Below are 11,182 nucleotides of genomic sequence, written 5' to 3'. Positions count from 1 at the left end.
GCCCGGTGTCTGTAACAGGGGAGAGGGGGGTGAGAGGGTTAATCCTCCGATAGGGACAGGCTGCCCGGTGTCTGTAACTGGGGAGAGGGAGTGAGAGGGTTAATCCTCTCCGACAGGGACAGGCTGCCCGGTGTCTGTAACTGGGGAGAGGGAGTGAGAGGGTTAATCCTCTCTGATAGGGACAGGCTGCCCGGTGTCTGTAACTGGGGAGAGGGAGTGAGAGGGTTAATCCTCTCCGATAGGGACAGGCTGCCCGGTGTCTGTAACTGGGGAGAGGGAGTGAGAGGGTTAATCCTGTCCGATAGGGACCGGCTGCCCGGTGTCTGTAGCTGGGGAGAGGGAGTGAGAGGGTTAATCCCCACTGATAGGGACAGGCTGCCCGGTGTCTGTAACTGGGGAGAGGGAGTGAGAGGGTTAATCCTCTCTGATAGGGACAGGCTGCCCGGTGTCTGTAACTGGGGAGAGGGAGTGAGAGGGTTAATCCTCTCCGATAGGGACAGGCTGCCCGGTGTCTGTATCTGGGGAGAGGGAGTGAGAGGGTTAATCCTCTCCGATAGGGACAGGCTGCCCGGTGTCTGTAACAGGGGAGAGGGGGGGTGAGAGGGTTAATCCTCCGATAGGGACAGGCTGCCCGGTGTCTGTAACTGGGAGAGGGAGTGAGAGGGTTAATCCTCTCCGATAGGGACAGGCTGCCCGGTGTCTGTAACTGGGGAGAGGGAGTGAGAGGGTTAATCCTCTCTGATAGGGACAGGCTGCCCGGTGTCTGTAACTGGGGAGAGGGAGTGAGAGGGTTAATCCTCTCCGATAGGGACAGGCTGCCCGGTGTCTGTAACTGGGGAGAGGGAGTGAGAGGGTTAATCCTCTCTGATTGGGACAGGCTGCCCGGTGTCTGTAACTGGGGAGAGGGAGTGAGAGGGTTAATCCTCTCCGATAGGGACAGGCTTTCCGGTGTCTGTAACTGGAGAGAGGGAGTGAGAGGGTTAATCCCCTCCGATAGGGACAGGCTGCCCGGTGTCTGTTACTGGGGAGAGGGAGTGAGAGGGTTTAGGTTAAATTTTGATCCTGATTGATGGATCTGCTCAGGCCCTTTGGCTGCAGCGAAAGCTTTTAACAGCGATTTAAAATGTGCAGGATATCTATGAAATCAATCCGAGGCGAATGGGGACGGATCAGGTCAGCTTAACTGCACTCAATGAGGGAATAAAGAGAGTAAGAGGGAATAGAAGTCACTCAGTGTATACACAGAGAAAGAGAGAGAGAGAGAGAGACGCGTATGGGCAAATACAGAGGTAGATGTTACAGAGGAGGCATTCACACAGACACACACACTGACAGACATACACACTGACACACATACACACACATACAGAGAGAGACACATACATGCAGAGCGACACACACACTCACACATGCACACGTTACACACACTCATACATAAAGAGAGACACATACATACACACACACAGGCACAGATACACAGACACACTCCCACTCACTCACACAAACACTAACACACACATGCACAGACAGACAGACACACACACACTAACACACACGCAGACACATACACAGACACACTGACACACACTCACAGACAGACATACTCAGACACACAGACACAGACAGACGCACATAAACACACAGACACACACACACACACACACACACATACAGAGAGACACACACATAAACACACAGACACACACACACACACACACATACAGAGAGACACACACATAAACACACAGACACTCTGGACCTACACACATTCACACACATATACAGAGAGACACAAACTCAGACAGACACACACACACATGCATACAGAGAATCACACACATACACACACACATACATACAGAGAGACACACACGTACACACAGACATACAGAGACACACAAACACACATACATACAGAGACACACATGTACACACACATACATACAGAGAGAGACACACCTACACACATACATACGGAGACACACATACATACGGAACACACGTACACACATACATACAGAGGCACATGTACACACACGTACACACACTCATACATACAGAGACACATATATACACACAGAGACACATACATACACACACAGACACATAGGCACCTTCACACATACAGGCACACACACTCACACAAACACTGACACACTCACACAGACACACACTCACTCTCACACAAACACTGACACACTCACACAGACACACTCACTCTCACACAAACACTGACACACACACACACACACACACACTCACTCTCACACAAACACTGACACACACACACACACACACTCACTCTCACACAAACACTGACACACACACACACACTCACTCTCACACAAACACTGACACTCACACAGACACACACTCTCACACAAACACTGACACACTCACACAGACACTCACTCACTCTCACACAAACACTGACACGCTCACACAGACACACACTCACTCTCACACAAACACTGACACACTCACACAGCCACACACTCACTCTCACACAAACACTGACACACTCACACAGACACACACTCTCACACAAACACTGACACACTCACACAGACACACACTCACTCTCACACAAACACTGACACACTCACTCACACACACACTCACTCTCACACAAACACTGACACACTCACACACACACTCACTCTCACACAAACACTGACACACTCACTCACACACCACAAACACTGACATACTCACACACACACACTCACTCTCACACAAACACTGACACACACACACACACTCACTCTCACACAAACACTGACACACTCACTCACACACACACTCACTCTCACACAAACACTGACACACTCACACAGACACACACTCACTCTCACACAAACACTGACACACTCACTCACACACACACTCACTCTCACACAAACACTGACACACACACACTCACTCTCACACAAACACTGACACACTCACACACACACACACTCACTCTCACACAAACACTGACACTCACTCACACACACACTCACTCTCACACAAACACTGACACACTCACACACTCTCTCTCACACAAACACTGACACACACACACACACACACTCACTCTCACACAAACACTGACACACTCACTCTCACACACACACTCACTCTCACACAAACACTGACACACTCACTCACACACACACTCACTCTCACACAAACACTGACACACTCACTCACACACACACTCACTCTCACACAAACACTGACACACTCACACACACACTCACTCTCACACAAACACTGACACACTCACTCACACACACACTCACTCACACAAACACTGACACACACACACACACACACACACACTCACTCTCACACAAACACTGACACACTCACACAGACACACACTCACTCTCACACAAACACTGACACACACACACACTCACTCTCACACAAACACTGACACACTCACTCACACACACACTCACTCTCACACAAACACTGACACACTCACTCACACACTCACTCACACAAACACTGACACACTCACTCACACACACACTCACTCTCACACAAACACTGACACACTCACACAGACACACACTCTCACACAAACACTGACACACTCACACAGACTCACTCTCACACAAACACACACACACTCACTCACACGCTCACTCTCACACACACACAGACACACTCTCACTCTCACACAAACACTGACGCACACAGACACACACTCATTCTAACACACACACACATATACAGACACACACGCAGACAAACAGAGACACACAGACACACACACGCTGTGTGCAACCTGCTGATTGTTTACAGCCTTTTCTGGATTTTTTTATTCCTGCAACTGTGGTGTTTTTTTTATTTTGCCTTTTGAAAGTTAATTTAATTGGAAAATATCAGATAAAGGAGAAGGGGAAAGAATCGGCGATCGGCGAAACCCATGACTAGGGAAGGGAGGGGGAGGGGAATGGGCGGCCATGTTGCTCGTCACTCTGCTGCCAACAGCGTCACCCGCTGGTGGTTAGGGCCACTGCAGGAACCCTCCATCCCCTCCCTCCCCTCCCTCCCCCTCCATCCCCTCCCTCGCCTTCTCACCCCTCCCTTCCTCCCCTCCCTCATCCCCCCCTCACCCCCAACCACCCTCCCTCCACCTCCATCCCCTCCCTCGCCTTCTCACCCCTCCCTTCCTCCCCTCCCTCAACCCACCTCACCCCCAACCACCCTCCCTCCACCTCCATCCCCTCCCTCGCCTTCTCACCCCTCCCTTCCTCCCCCACAACCACCCACCCTCTCCCCCTCCATCCCCTCCCTCGCCTTCTCACCCTCCCTTCCACCCCCCCTCCCCTCCAAACCCCCTCACCCCCAACCACCCTCACCCCCTACCTCCCCCTCCATCCCCTCCCTCACCCTCCAGCCCCTCCCTCGCCTTCTCACCCCTCCCTTCCTCCCCTCCCTCATCCTCCCTCACCCCCTCCCTCCCCCTCCAGCCCCTCCCTCGCCTTCTCACCCCTCCCTTCCTCCCCTCCCTCACCCCCAACCGCCTTCCCTCATCGCCTCCATCCCCTCTTTCACCCTCTCCCTCCCTCCTCTCCCTCCCACTCCCCTCCCCCACTCCACTCCACTCCTCTCACCTTCCCTCCCTCCTCTCCCACCCACTCCCCTCCCACTCCACTCCCCTCCCACTTCACTCCCCCTCACCCTCCCTCCCTCCTCTCCCACCCCCTCCCCTCCCTCCCTCTACCACCCACTCCCCTCCCTTCCCCTCCCCCTCCTACCCACTCCCCTTCCCCTCCCTCCACTCCCACCCACTCTTCCCTCCACTCCTACCCACTCCCCTACCTCTCCCTCCCCCTCCTCTCTTCCTTCCCGTTACCCTCACCTCCACTTCCCCTCCCTCCCTCCCCCTCACCACCTCCCCTCTCACCCACTTCCCTCACTCCCCATCCCACCCACACCCCTCCATCTGCCTTCCCTTCCCTCTCCACCTCCCCCTCCCCTCCTTTCCTCTTTCCTTTGCTCCTTCCAGTTCTACACCCAGTGAGTCTGGCGCTGGCCAACACCACCACCCTGAGGCCGGGGGAACTTATTACATGGCAACCAGGAATAGGTTTGACAACACTTCTGCGCGTCAGATCCCAGGGCTCCAGGTCGGAGCGAGTCAGAACCCAGGGCTCTGTGACTGAGACTGGAGTAACCCCGGGGACTGGGGGAGAGACTGGAGTAACCCCGGGGACTGGGGGAGAGTCTGGAGTAACCCCGGGGAATGGGGGAGAGACTGGAGTAACCCCGGGGACTGGGGGAGAGACTGGAGTAACCCCGGGGACTGGGGGAGAGTCTGGAGTAACCCCGGGGAATGGGGGAGAGACTGGAGTAACCCTGGGGAATGGGGGAGAGACTGGAGTAACCCCGGGGACTGGGAGAGAGACTGGAGTAACCCCGGGGACTGGGGGAGACTGGAGTAACCCCAGGGACTGGGGGAGAGCCTGCAGTAACCCCGGGGACTGGGGGAGAGACTGGAGTAACCCCGGGGACTGGGGGAGAGACTGGAGTAACCCCGGGGACTGGGAGAGAGACTGGAGTAACCCCGGGGACTGGGAGAGACTGGAGTAACCCCGGGGACTGGGAGAGAGACTGGAGTAACCCCGGGGACTGGGAGAGAGACTGGAGTAACCCCGGGGACTGGGAAAGAGACTGGAGTAACCCCGGGGACTGGGGGAGAGACTGGAGTAACCCCGGGGACTGGGGGAGAGACTGGAGTAACCCCGGGGACTGGGGGAGAGACTGGAGTAACCCCGGGGACTGGGGGAGAGACTGGAGTAACCCCGGGGACTGGGGGAGAGACTGGAGTAACCCCGGGGACTGGGAGAGAGTCTGGAGTAACCCCGGGGAGTGGGAGAGACTGGAGTAACCCCGGGGACTGGGGGAGAGACTGGAGTAACCCCGGGGACTGGGGGAGAGACTGGAGTAACCCCGGGGACTGGGGGAGACAGGAGTAACCCCGGGGACTGGGGGAGAGACTGGAGTAACCCCGGGGACTGGGAGAGACTGGAGTAACCCCGGGGACTGGGAGAGACTGGAGTAACCCCGGGGACTGGGAGAGACTGGAGTAACCCCGGGGACTGGGGGAGAGACTCGAGTAACCCTGGGGACTGGGGGAGAGACTGGAGTAACCCCGGGGACTGGGAGAAACTGGAGTAACCCCGGGGACTGGGGGAGAGACTGGAGTAACCCCGGGGACTGGGGGAGAGACTGGAGTAACCCTGTGGACTGGGGGAGAGACTGGAGTAACCCTGTGGACTGGGGGGGAGACTGGAGTAACCCCGGGGACTGGGAGAGACTGGAGTAACCCCGGGGACTGGGGGAGAGACTGGAGTAACCCCGGGGACTCGGCGGGGAGACTGGAGTAACCCCGGGGACTGGGTGAGAGACTGGAGTAACCCCGGGGAGTGGGGGAGAGGCTGCAGTAACCCCGGGGACTGGGTGAGAGACTGGAGTAACCCCGGGGACTGGGGGAGAGGCTGGAGTAACCCCGGGGAATCGGGGGGAGACTGGAGTAACCCCGGGGACTGGGGGAGAGACTGGAGTAACCCCGGGGACTGGGGGAGAGACTGGAGTAACCCCGGGGACTGGGGGAGACTGGAGTAACCCCGGGGACTGGGGGAGAGACTGGAGTAACCCCGGGGACTGGGGGAGAGACTGGAGTAACCCCGGGGAATGGGGGGGAGACTGGAGTAACCCCGGGGACTGGGGGAGAGACTGGAGTAACCCCGGGGACTGGGGGAGAGACTGGAGCAACCCCGGGGACTGGGGGGGAGACTGGAGTAACCCCGGGGACTGGGGGAGAGACTGGAGTAACCCCGGGGACTGGGGGAGAGACTGGAGTAACCCCGGGGACTGGGGGAGACTGGAGTAACCCCGGGGACTGGGGGAGACTGGAGTAACCCCGGGGACTGGGGGAGAGACTGGAGTAACCCCGGGGACTGGGGGAGAGACTGGAGTAACCCCGGGGACTGGGAGAGAGACTGGAGTAACCCCGGGGACTGGGGGAGAGACTGGAGTAACCCCGGGGACTAGGGGAGAGACTGGAGTAACCCCGGGGACTGGGGGAGAGACTGGAGTAACCCCGGGGACTGGGGGAGAGACTGGAGTAACCCCGGGGACTGGGGGAGAGACTGGAGTAACCCCGGGGACTGGGGGAGACTGGAGTAACCCTGGGGACTGGGGGAGAGACTGGAGTAACCCCGGGGACTGGGGGAGAGACTGGAGTAACCCGGGGACTGGGGGAGACACTGGAGTAACCCCGGGGACTGGGGGAGACTGGAGTAACCCCGGGGACTGGGGGAGAGACTGGAGTAACCCCGGGGTCTGGGGGAGAGTGAGACTGGAGTAACCCCGGGGACTGGGAAAGACTGGAGTAACCCCGGGGACTGGGGGAGAGACTGGAGTAACCCCGGGGACTGGGGGAGACTGGTTTAACCCCGGGGACTGGGGGAGAGTGAGACTGGAGTAACCCTGGGGACTGGGAGAGAGTGAGACTGGAGTAACCTCAAGGACCGGGATTGAGAGTGGCGTAGCCTCGGGGACTGGGAGCTTGACTGGAGTAACAGAGCGGAGCGCGAGTGAGACTGGAGTACCGTGGGGACCAGGAGTGAAACTGGAGTAACCTCGGTGGATAGGGAGTGAGGCAGGTGTTATTTCGGGGACTGGGAGTGAGACTGCAGTAACCCCGGAGAGCAGGAGTGAGACTGGAGTAAGCTCGGTGGAGGAGTGTGATGAGTAACCGCGGGGACTGGGAGACTAGTATAACTTCGGGGACCGGGAGTGAGACTGGAGTTACCGCGGGGACCAGGCGTGAGACTGGAGTAACCCTGGAGAGCAGGAGTGAGACTGGAGTAAGCTCCGTGGAGGAGGATTGAGACTGGAGTATCCGCAGGGACTGGGAGACTGGTATAACTTCAGAGAGTGAGAGTGAGACGGGACTTACCGTGGGGACCGGGAGTGAGACTGGGCTTACACGGGGACCGGGAGTGAGACTGGATTAACCTCGGTGGATGGGGAGTAAGACAGGAATATCCTCGGACAGCGGGATTGAGAGAGGTCGCTAAACATCTCAATCTCAAGGATAAAAATACCCCTCGATGGCATTCAGATCTGTCCCCTTGGCACAATTCTCTTCTACCCTCAAGATTAACCTGTCCATCGCCTTACTGTGACAGCGTGCCTTCTGCGCCCCTTTCTGCCGGTGAGTATGAAGGTGTTACGCAGCGTGCATGGACTAACAGAGATGGAGAAGAGCCTGAGGTGAGGCCAGAACCCAAGTTGGCATTGGGAGCGTGGAAGAGAGGTAGATAGTTGACATTTGGATGTTTCTATAGCAAACCATTTCAAAGAAGTTCTTGTAACCCTTTAATAAACTTATGATACCCCACGGCACAGAAGGAGGCCATTCGGCCCATCGTCCCTCTTTGAGAGACCAATGTCGGGAAGGTCGGTAAGCAGAGGACACAGATTTAAGGTGATTGGCGAAAGAACTAGCGACAACACGAGGAAAAACACTTTTTAATGTAATGAGTAGGATTTGGAACGCTCTGCCTGAAAGGGTGGTGGATACAGATTCAATAGCAGCCTTCAAAAGGGAATTGGATAAATACTTGAAGGAAAACATATGGGGGACAGGGTGGGGCAGCGGGACTAACTGGGTTGCTCTCCGAATGGCCCCCTTCTGTGTTGTACTATTCCTTGATTCTATCCAATTAATCCCACTCCCCACTGCTCTTTTCCCCATATCCCTGTAAGAAAGCTACAGAGATATAAAGACAGAGATCTTCTCCTTCTTCTGGCAGTCCCTTGGAACCGAGGATAGAAACATAGTAGATAGGAGCAGGAATAGGCCATTCGGCCCCTCAAGCCTGCTCCGCCATTTAATGAGATCATGGCTGATCATCCAAATTCAGTACCCTGTCCCTGCTTTCTCCCCATATTCCTTGATCCCTTTAGCATTAAGAAATATATCCAACTCCTTCTTGAATATATTTAATGAATTGGCCTCAACTGCCTTGTGTGGTAGAGAATTCCACAGGTTCACCACTCTCTGGGTGAAGAAATTCCTCCTCATCTCTGTCCTAAATGGCTTACCCCTTATCCTTAGACTATGACCCCTGGTTCTGGACTCCCCGGCCATCGGGAACATCCTTCCTGCATCTAGTCTGTCCAGTCCTGTTAGAATTTTATAAGTTTCAACGAGATTCCCCTCTCATTCTTCTAAACTCTAGCGAATATAAGCCTAATCGACCCAATCTCTCTTCATACGTCATTCCTGCCATCCCAGGTATCAGTCTGGTGAATCTTCGCTGCACTCCCTCCATGGCAAGAACATCCTTCCTCAGATAAGGCGGCCAAAACTGCACACAATACTCAAGGTGTGGTCTCACCAAGGCCCTGTACAACAACAGCAAGACATCCTTGTTCCTGTATTCGAATCCTCTCGCTATGAAGGCCAACATACCATTTGCCTTCTTAACCGCCTGCTGCACCTGCATGCTTACCTTCAGCGACTGGTGCACAAGGACACCCAGGTCTCGTTGCACTTCCCCTTTTCCCAATCTATTGCCAATCAGATAATAATCTGTCTTCCTGTTTTTGCCACCAAAGTGGATAACCTCGCATTTATCCACATTATACTGCATCTGCCTAATCACCCAACCTGTCCAAATCATACTGGGGTTTCTCGGCATCCTCCTCACAGCACACACGCCCACCCAGCTTTGTGTCGTCTGCAAACTTGGAGATATTATATCTAGTTCCCTCGTCTAGATCATTAATATGTATTGTGAATAGCTGGGGTCCTAGGACCGATCCCTGCGGTACCCCACTAGTCACTGCCTGCCACTCGGAAAAAGACCCGTTTATTCCAACTCTTTGCTTCCTGTCTGCCAACAGTTCTCTATCCAAGTGAATACCTTACCCCCAATCCCACGTACTTTAACTTTACACGCCAATCTCTTATGCGGGACCTTATCGAAAGCCTTCTGAAAGTCCAAATACACCACATCCACTGGTTCTCCCTTATCTATTCTACCAGTTACATCCTCAAAAAATTCCAGTAGATTAGTCGAGCATGATTTACCTTTTGTAAATCCATGTTGACTTTGTCCGATCCTGTCACTGTTTTCCAAGTGCTCTGCTATTACATCTTTTATAATGGACTCTAGCATTTTCCCCACTACCGATGTCAAGCTTACCGGTCTATAATTCCCCGTTTTCTCTCTACCACCCTTTCTAAATCTTCTTCTTAGGCAGTCCCTCGGAACCGAGGATGACTTGCTTCCACATTAAAAATGAGTTCGCAGGTGACTGATGAGTCCAATGCGGGACCTACAGTCTCTGTCACAGGTGGGGCAGACGGTGGTTGAAGGGGCGGGTGGGTGGGGTGCTTGGGTTGACGTGCGCTCCTTTTGCTGCCTGCGCTTGGCTTCCACTTGCTCCCGGCGAAGAGACTTGAGGTGTTCGGCGCCTTCCCGGATGCTTCTCCTCCACTTTGTGTGGTCTTGGGCCAGGGATTCCCAGGTGTCGGTGGGGTTGTTACACTTTTTCAAGGAGGCTTTGAGGGTGTCCTTGAAGCATTTCCTCTGACCACCTGGGGCTCTCTTGCCGTGTCGGAGTTCCGAGTAGAGCACTTGTTTTGGGAGTCTCGTATCGGGCATGCGGACAATGTGACCCGTCCATCGGAGCTGATTGAGCGTGGTCAAAGCTTCGATGCTGGGGATGTTGGCCTGAGCAAGAACACTGACGTTGGTGCGCCTATCCTGCCAATGGATTTGCAGGATCCTGCGGAGGCAGTGTTGGTGGTACCTCTCCAGTGCTTTGAGGTGCCTGCTGTACATGGTCCATGTCTCTGAGGCATACAGCAAGGCGGGCATCACTGCTGCTCTGTAGACCATGAGCTTAGTGCCGGGTTTGAGGTCCTGGTCTTCAAACACTCTCTTCCTCAGGCGACCGAAGGCTGCACTGGCACACTGAAGACGGTGTTGGACTTCGTCGTCGACGTCTGCCCTTGTTGACAGTAGGCTCCCGAGGTATGGAAAGTGGTCCACGTTGTCCAAGGCCTTGTCGTGGATTTTGATAATCGGGGGGGCAGCACTGTGTGGCGGGGGCAGGTTGGTAGAGGACCTTTGTCTTACGGATGTTTAGTGTAAGACCC

Source organism: Somniosus microcephalus, chromosome 4 (assembly GCF_052327205.1).
Source record: "Somniosus microcephalus isolate GS21.2 chromosome 4, FLI_Smic_1.0, whole genome shotgun sequence".
Taxonomy (NCBI): domain Eukaryota; kingdom Metazoa; phylum Chordata; class Chondrichthyes; order Squaliformes; family Somniosidae; genus Somniosus; species Somniosus microcephalus.
This window is presented reverse-complemented; position numbering follows the sequence as displayed.